Source organism: Terrapene carolina, unplaced genomic scaffold (assembly GCF_002925995.2).
Source record: "Terrapene carolina triunguis isolate 2854851 unplaced genomic scaffold, T_m_triunguis-2.0 Scaffold51, whole genome shotgun sequence".
In the NCBI taxonomy this organism is placed as follows: domain Eukaryota; kingdom Metazoa; phylum Chordata; order Testudines; family Emydidae; genus Terrapene; species Terrapene triunguis.
This window is the reverse complement of record NW_020664402.1, coordinates 474,348-490,205: the sequence shown is the minus strand read 5'-3', so window position 1 is coordinate 490,205 and position 15,858 is coordinate 474,348.

Genomic DNA, 15,858 nt, shown 5'->3' with positions numbered 1-15,858 from the left:
CCTGTCCCACCATTGTATTGATGGGGAAACTGAGGCACGGGGCTGCTAAGTGACTTGCCCACCATCACACAGGGACTCTGGGATTTAACCCATTCTAGTCTATTCTCCCCCTGTGCCCTGCCCAGTGATTGCCAGGGCGTGGCTCACTGCTGGCACTCATTCCCCCTCTGCACTGATCCCTACAGTTACTGGGCTGCAGCCCTTGAAATGGGTCCAGGCAGTTTGGAAAATCCCACTCTGCTTCCCCGCCGCAGGGAGAATAGAACAGTCCACCCCACCCACGTGGCTGTTCCCACACAAACCTGCAAGGGGGGAGCAGATGGAGCAGAGATTTTTTCAACCCCTTCCTGGTCCGGTCTAGGCTGTGGAATGGGGGAAGAAATGCACCAGCTGCACTGGGCAAACCAGCAGCATAAGTCACAGGGGCAGCACGCAGCTGCACGCCGGACTTTGGCCAGCTCTCTGTGTTACATTGATGTCAAGTGTTTCATGGGAAAATTTGCAGGTAACAGTCAACTGTCGATTTAGCACTGGTGCAGCCCTAGTGTGCAAAGCCTTCAGCATATGTACAGGGCCCGCACAGGGCCAGCTTCCCCCAGGCATGGCCTTGCCAGCTGGCCCCTAGCCCTGATTTGTGCAGGGGCCACAGGGCCATTTCAACCCATGTTTCTTGTGGTTCTCAGCCTCTCTGCTGAGCCTGCCCCATTAGTGCAAAATGTGGAGGTGAGTTTGTGATGCAGGAGCTGGAGCTGAGACCCACCAAACTCATCTCACACAGTCCCCCCTCCAGAAAACTGCTAGGAGAGGGGAACTGAGCGGGGCTGGAGTTGGACTGGTTAAAAGCTTTGGAGCTCGGTGCACTTTCCCCAGGGCTTCCAGGTGCTGGGGAAGGGACAGGGGCGGCTCTATGTTTTTTGCCATCCCAAGCACGGTTGTCAGGCGGCTTTCGGCGGCGCGCCTGCGGGCGGTCCGCTGGTCATGCAGATTCGGCGGCATGCCTGCGGGAGGTCCGCCGGTGCCGTGCTTTCAGAGTCCCCGCCGCCGCCGAATTGCCGCCGAAGCCGCTGGCCCGGCAGACCGCCCGCAGGCATGCTGCCGAACGCAGTCTGACTGCCGCCCTCACTGCGACCGGCAGGCCCCCCCTGCGGCTTGCCGCCCCAGGCACGCACTTGCTGCGCTGGTGCCTGGAGCCGCCACTGGGAAGGGAGATGCTCTGTTATGTAGCCCTGTGTGACACACCTACCAAGTGTGTGAGCGTCACATGAAGGTCATGACACTGGACAGGGCTGCCCTGAAATCTGATTCACCCTCCAGCCTGGGTTATCTCACTCTAGGATGACCAGATAGCAACTGTGAAAAAACGGGTCAGGGGGTGGAGGCTCAGAGGTGCCTGTATAAGAAAAAGTCCCAAAACACGGGACATCTGGTCACCCTATCTCACTCAGATCTAGGTTTCCACCCTGTTTACACAGGGAGGAGGGGAAAGTTCTCCACAAGAGTCACCATCTTTTGTGCTTAACTTTAGGAGTGATGTCATGTGGCTCAGGCTGGATCCACTCACAAACCTGCACCAGTTTAATGAAAGGGGTGATTTGAAGATCGTTTAGTTTAACTGGCAAAGCTTTGGGTGGAGGTTCTTATATCTGTTTAACCCTTGCATGGATCAGCAGATCTCTTACAGGGGCAAATGAAGCTTAGCTAATATAAACCAAGTTAAAGCAGAGAAAGAGTGCTCACACAGGGGTTTGCACGGATTTAATTGCATTGTTTTTTAAACGGATTTTAAATTAAACTGTTGTAAATCCTCAGTGTGGATTGGAGCAACCTGTGTGGAACCTGGAGCGAAGAAGGGAAGAGTTTGGGGGAGGCACCACCAGGGAGTCAGTCTGCATGCACATGTCTGGAATGTTGGCTGCAGTTGCAGCACTTCTTTAAATCATTCTCTGAGCAAAGATCTGGTTTAGTTTTACTAGTGTGGAGACCTTTCATGGTACAGGAGACAGGGTGGCAGTGGACAGTCTGATGTAGTCTGTAGTCACGCTGAGAGCTAGAAAGCCAGAGGAACCCCAGCATCCAGCAGCCTCATTAGAAATCCCCTTTGGATTCATTACATCAGAATCCTCTTGCCTGAATGCCCCACCAATATCTCAGTGCCCCCTGCTGTCCACACTCCCTCCTGAACCCCAAGACTAGTGCTCCTGTCCCATATCACTCACTAACAGCCTTTCCCAGCCCTGCTTAGCTTGTAGCTCCTGGCAGGGCAGAAAGCTGAGCCCTTCCCACAGGTTAATGAATAATCAGGCTATTTGCTTTCAGGGCCTTGCTGTGATCCTGAGTCTATGGCAGAGGCAGGACTAGCCCTCGGAAGGACACCCAGCCTGAGGTAACTCACTTCCACCAGTGACCAGTCCCAGCCCACCACCGGTCTGAGGAGGCGCCATCCCAGGCGTATCCCCAAAACAGCCACAGACCCTCCACACACCTGTTACACTCCACCTACCGCGTACAGTGGGCCTCCAGTTCATGTGCCATGGGGAGGTTTGGGGGTGTTGGCAGAGCCGTGGATTCAGGGGGTGCCCAAGTGTGGAACAGTGGGGTGGTTGTCAGGAGGGGAGTGGAACACAGAATGGAAATACCCAGGGGAGGGGCTGTGGGTCAGGACCAGGGAGTATCTGTGAACTGGGGAGGAGGAAGCCTGTGCTTGTAATAGCAGGAGTAGCTGTGGGTCAGGATTGAGGGGCACTGGCAGAGCTCAGTGTGAATGACAACTAACACGTAAAACAATACTTTTGAAAATCTGCTTCTCCCTCCCGCCCTCCCTTTCCACGGCTTCTTTGTGTCACCAGAGTGGGAGGAAGTGCTCTTTCTGGGGCGCATATTGCTGCAGCGGTGCTCAGAGAGCTGGACCCCCCTCATTAGAAAGAGAGGGGGTGGGCTCTGGGAGCCTGGAACTTGCTTCCCCCCACACACTCCAAAATAGCTTGAATTTGGCAACTTTCACTCTAAAAGATGCCTGCCATCGAGGGTCTTTCGGGAGGGCGGGGGCACGCTGCTGAGGTGGTGAAGGGGCTCGGGGGCCAGCTTTGCTCCTGTGACATCAATGTTTTGAAAGCTGCCGAGATTGGAGCTAGTTGAACTATACTGATTGTATAACTACCTCTGTCAGGACGCCCAGAGCCTGTAGTATTTTAAATCTAAATAAACAGAGGGGGAATAACTCCGCTCCTGGCCAGTATGTCAGAGCAGGGCTAGCTCTCCATGAACTCTGTCCCATGGCACCGAGCCTGCCAGAGACCCACAGCGATGGGAATTCACTGGTGATTCCCCTGCTTGCTGTGGACTGTACCGTTTCCCAAAGCTCCACCCCACTCACGCCTAGTCGCAGGCCCCCTTGGCCTGGCACCTTGGCTTTGATACAAGGGTAGTTGCGTTGTTCTCCAAGGTGGCTTTCTGCCTTCCCAGTGGTCATGTGCCCTGAGGCTAAGAGACTATCCCTCCAGGGCACTGGAATGGGCTCTGCAAAGACACCACAGCATAGTGGGTTCTGATCCCAGCTCTGTTACAGGCTTCCTGAAAAGCCCCTCCCCATGACTCAGCTTCCCAGCCTGTAAAATGGGGCTACACTGCTTCCTTATGTCCCAGAGGTCTTGCCAGGCTGCTTAAAATGTGAGCTCTTTGAGGCAGGGACTGCCTCCAAATAACAAATGCAGTGGTGTTTGTAAAGAGCTTTGAGATCCTGATGTGGAAGGGACTAGGGGAGGGCGAAGGGTTAATATTATAAGGTGGTGACAAACCCAGTATGACCACCTAGGCCTGTGTGTTTCTCACTGAGCCATGCACCAGCCACTGAGAAGGTTGTGGCAGCAGCAGAATCCAGCCTGCTTCCTTCTGCTCCAAAAGCACAAGGAGAATCTCCATTAGGTGTTAGCAGTACAGGACCTCTGAAACACAGTTGAGCAGCTCAGATCCAGCTTTCCCTCACACACTTATGCTGTTCATAGCCCTTCCCTTTTCAGGAGGTTGGGTGGTGCTAATGTCCCCGGGTTGTCCCTGGTTATCCCAGGGCTGAACTGGCACAGATTTTCCAAAGAGCTATGGAAGAGAAGCCAGGAGCCCAGCTTCCAGACACAGGCTCTAACATCAGCCTCTGAGCAGGCTGCCCCCATGGTGTGATTGCAATGAGGCATGGATGGTATCCCCAGTCCCTGGGATCAGACGCAGCCGGCTTCTCACTGTGGCGACCACCTGAGGGGAACTGGGCTTATTTAGTCTGAAGAAGAGAAGAGTGAAGGGGACGTGATAGCAGCTTTCAACTACCTGAAGGGGGGTTCCAAAGAGGATGGAGCTCGGCTGTTCTCAGTGGTGGCAGATGACAGAACAAGGAGTAATGGTCTCAAGTTGCAGTGGGGGAGGTCTAGATTGGATATTAGGAAACACTATTTCACTAGGAGAGTGGTGAAGCACTGGAATGGGTTACCTAGGGAGGTGGTGGAATCTCCATCCTTAGAGGTTTTTAAGGCCCGGCTTGACAAAGCCCTGGCTGGGATGATTTAGTTGGTGTTGGTCCTGCTTTGAGCAAGGGATTGGACTAGATGACCTCCTGAGGTCTCTACCAACACTGTGATTCTGTGATTCTATGATTCCTTCTGCCTGCTTAATGGGGCTGGTGCAGCAGCCTCATGCAATGGCGTAAAGGGCAGCTTGGGCCAAAGCCTGGCTTCTAGATCAGATTAAATGCAAACACCAGACACACACTCACCTGGAAACACACAGCCCAGCTCCTTCCTTAATTCCCCTCTCCCCCATAACTCACCTTCCCCACCACTGTGTACGACCCATCTAGAGATGGGGCTGGTCTCTGCTCCTAGTGCCCCCTAAGCAAACTGCTGGAGTCTATGGGCTCTCCCTAGGCTCCCCCTCTGCTATTGAGGCCATGTGTTGTGGGCTGCCTGTCTCTTGGGGCAGGACGGACCCCATGAGCCACGAGGAGGCGGTTCCTGCTGTGCTCCTGCCTCCAGCTTTCCTGTGTTGCCAGGGGCGGCTCCAGGAACCAGCGCAGCAAGCGCGTGCTTGGGGCGGCAAGCCGCAGGGGGCGGCGCGCTGGCAGTCAAGCCGCCTTTGGCGGCATGCTCGCAGGAGGTCCGTTGGTCCCGCAGCTTCGGCGGCAATTCGGTGGCGGATACGCTGAAGGCGCAGGACCGGCAGATCACCCGCAGAAACGCTGCCGAATCCGCGTAACCAGCGGACCGCCCGCAGGTGTGCCGCCGAAGGCCGCCTGACTGCCGTGCTTGGGGCAGCAAAAAACACAGAGCTGCCCCTGCATGTTGCTGCATCCAGGACGCTGCTGTCCAGAAGCCTCAGTCCCAGAGAGGACGGGAAAGGCCTTTAGCACGTCCCACACCGACTGCTTCTGCTCATTACCTACAGGGATCCCCAGATGCTCCCTGCCCATGTGCAGCTCTCTGAGTGCTCAATCCCAAGATTCTCCCAATGGGTCAATGCTATTGCATCCGATCCGAATGCCGGTAATGCAGCCATAGGCCCCAGCGCGGCACCTGCTCCCAGCCATGTTTGTTCTGTCTTCACATCGCTCCGGTTTCCGTAGGAGGGAAGCAGCAGCAGCAGGATCGTAGGGCAGCAGCCAAAGTGCATGCACAGAGCCCTGCCACACAGCTCACGGCCAGCGCAGCCACCGCATGCCCCAAGGCATGCAGACATGCCACCTGGCCCAGTGATGGCGCATTGCAAGCTGGGTATTGTAGCCACCGAGGATGCCAATTAGGTGGCAGTTTGCATGTAATTAATATGTACAAAGGAGGCAGCGGCCACAGGCTCTTGTGTGGGCAAAGCTTGGAGACGGCATTACATGATTTAGGTCAGTTAATACCAGGGGAGTTGGGAGGATCTTTGGAGGTTGTTTTATTGAGTGCGTGACTCCCACTGCTTCCCCCTCCCATCTCCAGGTCTTGGCAAGCCTTTGAAATGAGAAGCATTCCTGTCCTTTCGCAGCTTGCTAATGGGCATGCTTGGGGGAGCTCAGTTTCCCTCGCCCTTTGCCAAACAAAATGCACTGCTCTCTGCCAGCTCTAGTCCAGCTCTTGCAATAGGTTTGCTCTGTGCTGTCAGCTCGCCTGCAAATGAACTGCCTTCTGAGCCCACCAGCCGTGATGCCGCAGACCTGCGCAAGAGAGCTAAATTGTGTGAATGTGAGCTGTAATCGGGTGGATCTAGACACCAAATTGTCTCCAAATTCATCTCCTAACAGCTCTGAATCATATGCCGTAGCTTTATATCCTGCAGGTCTGTAATCCATGGTCAGGTCTAACACAAAGCAGCCCATTTCTTGGAAAGAAGATGTGTTTTTCCCAGAAGACACCCTTGTATGATTCCTCCTGAGTGATGTTGCCTAGCAGTTTGCATCATCTTTCCGCTCCAGTGGGGTGTACTGTAGCTGTCCAATGCCCTGGGGGTACAAGCGAGCCTCCCAGCCGGGGTCGACAGACTTGGGCTAGTGGGGCTCAGAGCAGTGCTCTAAAAATAGCAGCGTAGACAGCGCTTGGACGTTGCAGCTCTGACTGGAGGTCTTGCTCTGAATCCCACCCCCTGCCTAGGCTTCAGAGCCCAGAGCTCTAGCTCTGAGCACACATTTACTGCAGCCAGTGGGAGCGGAGGGGGCTGGCAGCTCCAAAAATCAGGCCATTACTGAGTCACTCTGTGATGCTGCTTGGAGGAGTAAAGCATTCTGGGAGGGAATGTGACATCTCAGTGTTCATTTTTCATCTAGATGCAGAAATCCTTAGGGGAGCGTCCAGAATCTCTGAGCATCACTGCGTTGTATTGGGGCGGGAGGGTTCCCTTTCCACAGCATGTCTGCTGAGTGCCCGCTCCCTGTGTCCTTATTAATACAGGTGTTTGCAGGGAAATCGTCCCTGCGCTCCTCTCTGGATAGGGATGATTAATTATTGCAAGTAATACACTGTGATTAAACTGTCAAGCATGGGGCTTTAAAGACAAATCAGCAACTGCGGTCCCTTTCCCCAACCAGCTTGCTGCTTAAATTAGACATAACAGTGCGTGGGCAGGTTTCTCTTCCCCCTGCTCCTTCCCCAAATGCAAGGTCTGACTCAGATTCCAGAGATGAAAAAAACCTCCAAACCTCGAGCTTAAGCAAAAATCCCAGGTTTGTTTTGGAAGATACAACCATGCCTATTGGTTCGCCCCACCCCAGAGCTGGAGAGACGCAGATTTCAGTGCATCTAAACACACCAGTGGTGTCCCAACATCCTGGGTCACAGGGACGTATTCAAGAGGGGAGCCTCTGATACTTCAAGCTGGGTTCACTTCCAGCCCCAGTGTGTTAGTTATATCATCTTAAGAGTGCCTTAGACACAAAGGGCCTGATTCCAACCTTACATGGATTTTACCCGACTTCAGTGGAGTTACTGCTGAATTCTATAGATACGAGACCAGAATGAGGCCCCCAGGGGACCAAATTCAGACAACCTGGGTAAAGGGAAAAGAGTGTAAAACTAAGGGAGCATGACTCTAGCACCTTGGGGGAAGAAGGTGTAGATTATTGAGCTCGTCACCTCTGTATTTGGCCCAGCCAGGCCAAGCTGCTTAGGTGTATCAGGAGGGTTTGCTCATCAATGACTTTGGCTGCCAGACTCCCAACTGCCCTCAGTTATAGTCATGCAATTTAAGTGGGGTTGCCACGAGCTCATATGGGCAGAATCTGGCCACCTGCATTTAAGGAGCTGCTGATTTCTTCTCTGGGCTCACTTGGCGGCAGAAACATGAGGAGGTGTGGTTGCTACCGTCTCCTTCCTTTGCAAACCCAGTCGTAGTGCTGTTGGACTGGCTTGTGGCCTCAGACCAGGCCTATGCTTTACGCACCTCCAGCTGTATAGCACGCTAGCCTGGGGCTTGGCAGACAGGATTCAATTCCAGGTGTAGACTTCTCGGGTAAGTCATGTAGTGCCTTGTGCCTCAGTTTCCCGTCTGAAGCCATAGAAGTGCTGTACATAGGGTTAGAGTGGTGCTGGGGGGCCTAGGGTGGCTGTCATTAGACAAACCTGTGTTTGAAATCTTTGCCTCGGTTTTCACCTGCTGTTGTTATTCATGGGTTGTTCCTTGCAAGTTGGAAGTTGAAATCAGTCTCCTGCCCAGATCATTCTTCTCCCCTGTGTGGAGACAGACTGGACCCACATCTGCCTTCAGTCACGCCTACACCAACACTGACTTCCTTCCCTGGTGTATGTTTGTGGGGCACTCACAAGAGCTGGGCACATTCCAGGCCAGAATTCCCAAGAGGTGCAGCACCCAGCTGGTCTCTAAGTGGGGGTAGGATTCTCCATGGTTCTTGGTGGGCACTGGACCCTTTGGGCAAGCTGGCCGCCAGTGGTATATTACTGCAGTGTTGCTCACTAGGGCTAAACTTCTGGCCATGCACATTTATTATCGGGGCCACCCCCAGGCTGAGGGACTTGAGCTAGAACCCTAGGAGAAAGGTTCTAGTCGCGGGTCCCTTCTGCTCTCTGTGGGCCCAGTAGCGAGCCAGCACTAACTCCTAGCAGGTAAAGCTGTACCTGAGGAGCCCAGGTTCACGGAGAGCCAACCCAACAGCCAGCTACCAAACTGCAAGAAATGAACGTGCTGCAGCCAGCGACCCCGGGAAGCAGGGCACCACCCTATGGGCACAGGCCCCACTACCGGAACTTGCAATGCTCCTAAGGAATTGGGAGGGATTGGAGACAGAAAGCGCCACTTTCGGCATTCAGCCAAGGGCTCCCTGTGCTCCAGTCCACGGTGGCCTACGGACAGCTGCCAGGTGAGTGCTTTACTCAAGGCAACGGGGGCCCAGCACATCTCAGGGTGGCTGCCATGGGACCTCAGCCTGGAGTGCTCCGGGAGAGCAGCTTAGGGCACAGGCAGGACTGGGCGAGCAGGTTCTACATGTTTCTTGTTCACCAAACTTGGGGGAGGCAAAGGGGTCACAGCTGAACAGCAGCACCCACAGTCTCTTGACTTGGCTCCCATGGCCTTTGCTCCACACTCTCTCTCCCCTTTAGATTTTCTTTTCCCCGGTTAATTCCTATTTCACTCTCACTGGGGGTTCTTCCCCTTGATCGCTGCTCCCTGCCCGCCGGTAGCAACAGTGCCAGGAGACATTTCCATGCAAGGCCTCCAAGAAAAGCTGCCTGCTTGGTGGGGGACACGTAGAGCCATTTGGCCTGGATGTCTCTGTGGGTTAAAAATGACCCGGGGGGTGAAGTACCTGAATGTGATGAAGGAAGGAAGGGCAGTCACATGGTGTGACGAACTGGGACTGTTCTTAATGTGGTCTTTGAATGCTGAGTGGGGAGTGTTGGCTGGGAAGGCAGGGGACGTTGGCTAGGACAGTCTGCATTGGGGGATGGGAGACTGGCCTTGAGGGAAGATACCTGAGCATGTAACGTGAGAACCCAGGAAGGGGTTAGAGGCCAGGTGACACCTTTGCCCGGGAAACTGAACAAAGGCTGTGGGAGGGGTCGCTGAAGGGAGAGTTTCAGGAGCTGGCTGGTGGAATGGCTGGGAGGGAGACAGGGCTCTGACCTCCCAAGGGGGCTGTGGTGCCCTGGGACCCCAAGATGGACCTAACTGGGGGGGATCCTGTTGTCTGTGCCTGCAAGACCTGTCTTGGACTGTGGTCCTGTTGTCTAAATAAACCTTCTGCTTTACTGGCTGGCTGAGAGTCATGGTGAATCGCAGGAAACTGGGGGTGCAGGGCCTTGTGTCCCCCCCCCACTCCGTGACAACTGGTGTCAGAGGTGGGATCTACTGCACCCCGTGGACGGCGCTTCCTGCAGTAAGTGACTGGGGAGCAGTAAAATGAAGGGGGATCGATGGGGACCAGGTGGGCTGAAGAGTCAGAGAGAGACGGTTCAGGGGGCGATTAACCCCTGGGAGTGTGTGACCAGAGAGAAGGACTATTGCAGTAACAGGGTCCCCCGGGGGCTCGCAGCGAGCGGTCCTGGGGCGGAGGAGTCTGCAGCTCGACCCTGGCAGAGAGGTGGTGACCTGAAGAAGGGCTGGCACACTAGGGGTCTCCCTGGAACGGTGGAAAGCGGAGAGCACAGGCCGGCGAGTGGCCAGCAGGAGGATGTATGCTAAACGCCTTAAGAGTGACCTGGTGGAGCTGTGCAGGCAGAGGGGGCTGCGCATTGGGAGGTCCACCAAAGAACAGCTAATTGCCCAGCTGGAGGAGAGGGATCGCTTGGATGAACCGAGCCCTGTCCCTGAGAGTAGCTGCCCGGCGGATGCAGCGTGGGCCCCGGGGCCTGACATGGCTGGGAGGGGTCAGACTGCTGCCGAGGACATCCCGAGACCCTGCCTACCTATGCCTCGGGGAGGGGTTGGGGGAAGCCCAGCGAATACCGAGGGCACCCTGACCCCGGCGGCCAGCAGGGGATCATCCCGGCGGAGCTCCCCGTCCTGGGAGCGGATGCGACTGGAATATGACAGGGAGCTGAGACTGAAAGAGCTCGAGTTAAGGCAGCAAGAACTGAAGCAGGAGCGGGAAGAGAAGGAGAAACAATGTCAGCATGAGGAGAAACAATGTCAGCATGAGCAGGAAGAGAAGGAGAAACAACATCAGCAGGAGGAGAAACAACGTCCGCATGAGCGGGACCAACGTCAGCATGAGCTGGAACTGACCAGGCTGAGGAGCAGTGAGGCCCCGGCTGTGGTGAGTGAGGGGGGACCCAAGACGGCAAAGAGCTTTGATAAGTGCTTCCTGGCCCAGCGTAAGGAGGGAGAGGACATGGATACCTTCCTGACGGCCTTTGAGAATACCTGTGAGCTGCTCCAGGTTGACCCTGCAGACAGGCTCCAGTTTCTCATCCCCTCACTGGACTCCACAGCCAGGGAGGTGTACAGCCGACTGAAAGGGGCGGAGACAGGGGACTACGAACTGTCCAAAAAGGCCCTGCTCTGCGAGTTTGGGCTAACCCCTGAGATGTACCGGAAAAGGTTCCGGAATCAGCATAAAACCTGTGAGGTCACATACCTACAACTAGCCAACCGGGCGCAGCGGTATGCCCGCAAGTGGACAGCTGGGGCCCAAACTAAAGAGGACCAGCTTGACCTATTCGTACTGGAGCACGTGTATGAGCAGTGCCCATCCGACTTGAGGCGATGGTTGATGGACCAAAAACCAGAGAACCCACAGCACGCAGGCCAGTTGGCCGATGAGTTTGTGAACAGTCGGGCAGGGGATAACAGGGAGGAGTCCCAAAGGAACAGGCCCGTCACAATGCAGAGAGAGAGCGTTACCATGGGACCTCCCAGCGGGGAAAGACGGAAAACCCCCACCAAAGGGGAACATCCAGCGTCAGGGCCATCCGACCCGCTTGAGGGAACCCACGGGACATGGGCTGCTATCACTGTGGCCAGAAAGGCCACATACGAGCCCAGTGCCCCAGGCTCACGGACAGACTGAGCAGACCGAACCCACAGAGGGTTGACTGGGTAGAGACCCAGCCGGGCGAGAGGCAGCATTCCCAGGGAAGGGGGGCTGGCAGAGTACCACCTGCTAAGAAGGGAGGAGAGCTCCAGGGCAGCTCCTCTGGGGGGCTGGATGCTCCAGACTCAGGGTTTTCGGTTTACAGGGTGGGCGCGGGGCTGCCCCTCCAGGGAGAGTGCCTTGTTCCCCTGGAGGTGGATGGGAGGAAGGTCAATGGATATTGGGATACGGGCACAGAGGTGACGCTGGCCCGGCCCGAGGTGGTGGCCCCAGATCGGGTGGTGCCCGACACCTACCTGACCGTGACCGGGGTGGGCAGGACCCCAGTCAAAGTGCCCGTGGCGAGGATACACCTGAAGGGGGGGGCCAAGGAGGGCCCCAAGGATGTGGGGGTGCACCACCATTTGCCCACTGAGGTGTTGATGGGGGGGGACCTGGAGGATTGGCTAAGCAACCCCCAGGGTGCCCTAGTTGTGACCCGTAGTCAGAGCCAGCGAGGGGCACGGCGCCCTGGCCTTGGGGAGCGGGCCTTGCCTGAGGCGCAGGACCCTAACCTGGTGGGGAGGGAACACCCAGGGACACGGCTCAGGGAGACTGCGGCTTCAGACCCAGCCAGCGAGAGAGAGCAGGTGACCATCCCTGTCCCAGCTGCTGAGTTCCAGGCCGAGTTGCAGAAAGATCCCTCCTTGCGGAAGATAAGGGACCTGGCTGACCTCAGTGTGGTACAGACCATGGGGAGAGGTGACTGGAAAAGGTTCCTGTGGGAGAAAGGGTTCCTGTACCGAGAATGGGCTCCCCCAGGGAAAATGGAGTCAAGGGGGATCAGGAGGCAGCTGGTGGTACCCCAGAAGTATCGCCGCCAGCTGCTGTAGCGGGCCCATGACATTCCCCTCTCAGGGCACCAGGGAACCTGGCGTACCCAGCAGTGGCTGCTACGGAGCTTTTACTGGCCTAGGGTCTTTGTTACTGTCCGACAGTACTGCCGATACTGTGACCCCTGTCAGAGGGGGAGGAAGGCCCGGGACAAGGGGAAAACGGCTTTAGGACCCTTGCCCAGCATAGAGGAGCCTTTCCAGAGGGTGGCCAAGGTTAAAAGGGGGGCTCTGAACCAAGAGAGCCCGAATCACAGACCTCCAGACTGGAAGGCTGGGAGAAGACCCCAGCCCAGTTGGAACCCCAGGGGTATTGGGGTGGGAAAAGGGCACAGGCCGCATAAACCTTCCCACATGCGAACTACGAGTGCCATCGAGCACCCCCGACCTAAGGGGGGGCGTGAAACTGGAAGGGCCTGGTGTAATTCTCACGAAGGAATGGGAGGGATGCTGGGGCATCCACGGGAACGGGGGTAGGTTCGAAATTCCCCGGGTCACTGGCTAAAGTGACCCCGCTCAGTTCGGTCTCGAAGGGGGGAGAGATGTGACGAACTGGGACTGTTCTTAATGTGGTCTTTGAATGCTGAGTGGGGAGTGTTGGCTGGGAAGGCAGGGGATGTTGGCTAGGACGGTCTGCATTGAGGGATGGGAGACTGGCCTTGAGGGAAGATACCTGAGCATGTAACGTGAGAACCCAGGAAGGGGTTAGAGGCCAGGTGACACCTTTGCCCGGGAAACTGAACAAAGGCTGTGGGAGGGGTCGCTGAAGGGAGAGTTTCAGGAGCTGACTGGTGGAATGGCTGGGAGGGAGACAGGGCTCTAACCTCCCAAGGGGGCTGTGGTGCCCTGGGACCCCAAGATGGACATAACTGGGGGGATCCTGTTGTCTGTGCCTGCAAGACCTGTCTTGGACTGTGCTCCTGTCGTCTAAATAAACCTTCTGCTTTACTGGCTGGCTGAGAGTCATGGTGAATCGCAGGAAGCCGGGGGTGCAGGGCCTTGTGTCCCCCCACACTCCGTGACACATGGACACTTGCATGGTTCATAGGAAGCCTGTGCTACTGAGTGACCCGCGGCATGGACTGTGGGCCGGATTCGTAGAGGTGCTCAGTGTCCACAAAACTAGCTGAGGGGTGCCCTGAAAGTCAGATACTGTCTCCTAATTGTTTTATGGTTGGCATCACCATCCTCACAGGAAAAAAAAAAGCCCTTTTCACTTCCTCAGGCTCTATATACTTAAGAACATAAGAATGGCCATACTGGGTCAGACCAAAGATCCATTCAGCCCAGTATCCTGTCTACCGACAGTGGCCAATGCCAGGTGTCCCAGAGGGAGTGAACCTAACAGGTAATGATCAAGTGATCTTTCTCTTGCCATCCATCTCCACCCTCTGACAAACAGAGGCTAGGGACACCATTCCTTACCCATCCTGGCTAATAGCCATGACTTAACCTCCATGAATTTATCTAGTTCTCTTTTAAACCCTGTTATAGTCCTAGCCTTCACAACCTCCTCAGGCAAGGAGTTCCACAAAAGGCCTGAAAGGCTTTATTAATTATTATTATTATTTTATTGCTTGGTTTTTTTGCCTTAGGTATGTCAGGCATGTCATGCAGTAAAGGAATAGACCCCTGGCAGTATAGATGGTGGGAATGCCCTGAGATAATGGTATTTCGGAGGAAAACAACAAATTTTCCAGATTATAAAGGCAGGCTACCCTTAGTAGGTCCATTAGGTCACCGTTCAAAGAAAGTTATTGACTTATGCTAGGCAGTATAGCCCACTGCATAGGACTCTGGACTGGGACTTGATCTGGGTCCAATTCCCAGTTCTGTCACTGGACTGCTCAGTGACCTTGGGCAAGTCCCTTCCCTCCCTGTGCCTGTTTCCACATCTGTAAAATGGGGGTAATATTCTGTTTTAGCAAAGAGCCTTTCTCCAAATTGTTGCTCAGGTGTTGGAGTTGAGTGTTAATAAAAAACAAATATTTGTGGGGAGGGATAGCTCAGTGGTTTGAGCATTGGCCTGCTAAACCCAGAGTTGAGTTCAATCCTTGAGGGGGCCATTTAGGGATCTGGGGCAAAAATCTGGGGATTGGTCCTGCTTTGAGCAGCAGGTTGGACTAGATGACCTTCTGAGGTCCCTTCCAACCCAGATATTCTATGATTTCAAATAAAAATCTCATCCCCTCTCAGTTGGTCAGGTCACACTTGCATGATGGGTCTGGTGCCACAATCCTACCAGGTACTTGTAAAGATAATTAAAGGCCCATCCACTGAATTAGGGGAACAGCTCAGGATTTGTTCACACAACTAACCATTTTGCATGAACACTTGCATGTGTGGGCTATGCACATGTCAAACAGCTGCTCCAGCACCATTTGCACATGCAGCTAAGGAGGCCAAAAATGCCTCATAGAAACACAGCAAAATCTGTCATCACACCCAAAATATGAATAAATAAATCAACAGGGCTATTCCCCAGGTCTTCTTCCCACCTCTGTGCTCCTTCCTTTTATAGATCTGTCTATTCCCATCACTCATTTCACAGTCCTACTGTGCCATGGCCCACTCCATTCAGGAATCTCCTTTTTATACCTCCAAGCCCCCGTTCCCATGCTGCATGCCCTATCCCAGGGGTTCTCAGCCTGCGAGGTCATGAAGAGGTCCCAGGGGAATTAGCATTTCTATATGGCTAGATGGACAGGACAGTCCCAATGCTTTTTTTTCTGGAGGGTGGTATCTGTACAAGGCCCAATCTGTGCAAGGGTGGCAATGGCCTTGGGGGCGGGGGGGTAGGAGGGTTACAGTTCCTGGGCAGGGAGGTGCTATGTGAATGTCAGGAAGTCTCATGAATACTTTATTAGATGCAGAGGCACTGCCCTGTCTCACACACACACACACACACATACCACGCCACTCAGGAAGTTACACACAATTTGTAGCCGCACAGTCCCAGCTTCTCCCCCAACCCCATTCCTGCCCCCAATCCCAGCCTTACTTCCCCATTCCCAGCCCACCGCTATCCCTCCCAGCCCCAGTCCAATCCCTCATTTCCAACCCCACAGCCTAACACTTAGTCCCATACCCCTAATCTCACCCCCCAAATCCCAGCCCCCCATTCCCACTTCAGCCCCTTTTCCAAATCCGCCCCCCCCATTTTCACCCCAGCCTCTTCTCCCAAATCCCAGCCCCCACACTCATCCCAACCCCTTTCCCCAAATCCCATCCCCTCCCACTCGCATCATACCCCCAAAAAATCCCATTCCACCCCTAATTCCAGCCACCCCGCCCATCCCATCCCCCAACTCCCATCTCCTCCCAGCCCCGCCCCGTGCAGCGCCGCAGTGCGCATGCCCGCCATCTCCCTCCCGTTTCTCAGCGGGCACCGCCTTACCCGAGCGCTCGGGCTGTCACGGTCCCGCCCCATGGCACTGATTGGCTGCAAGAGCCCTCACTCGCCGGCGCCGCGGGCGGCGATTG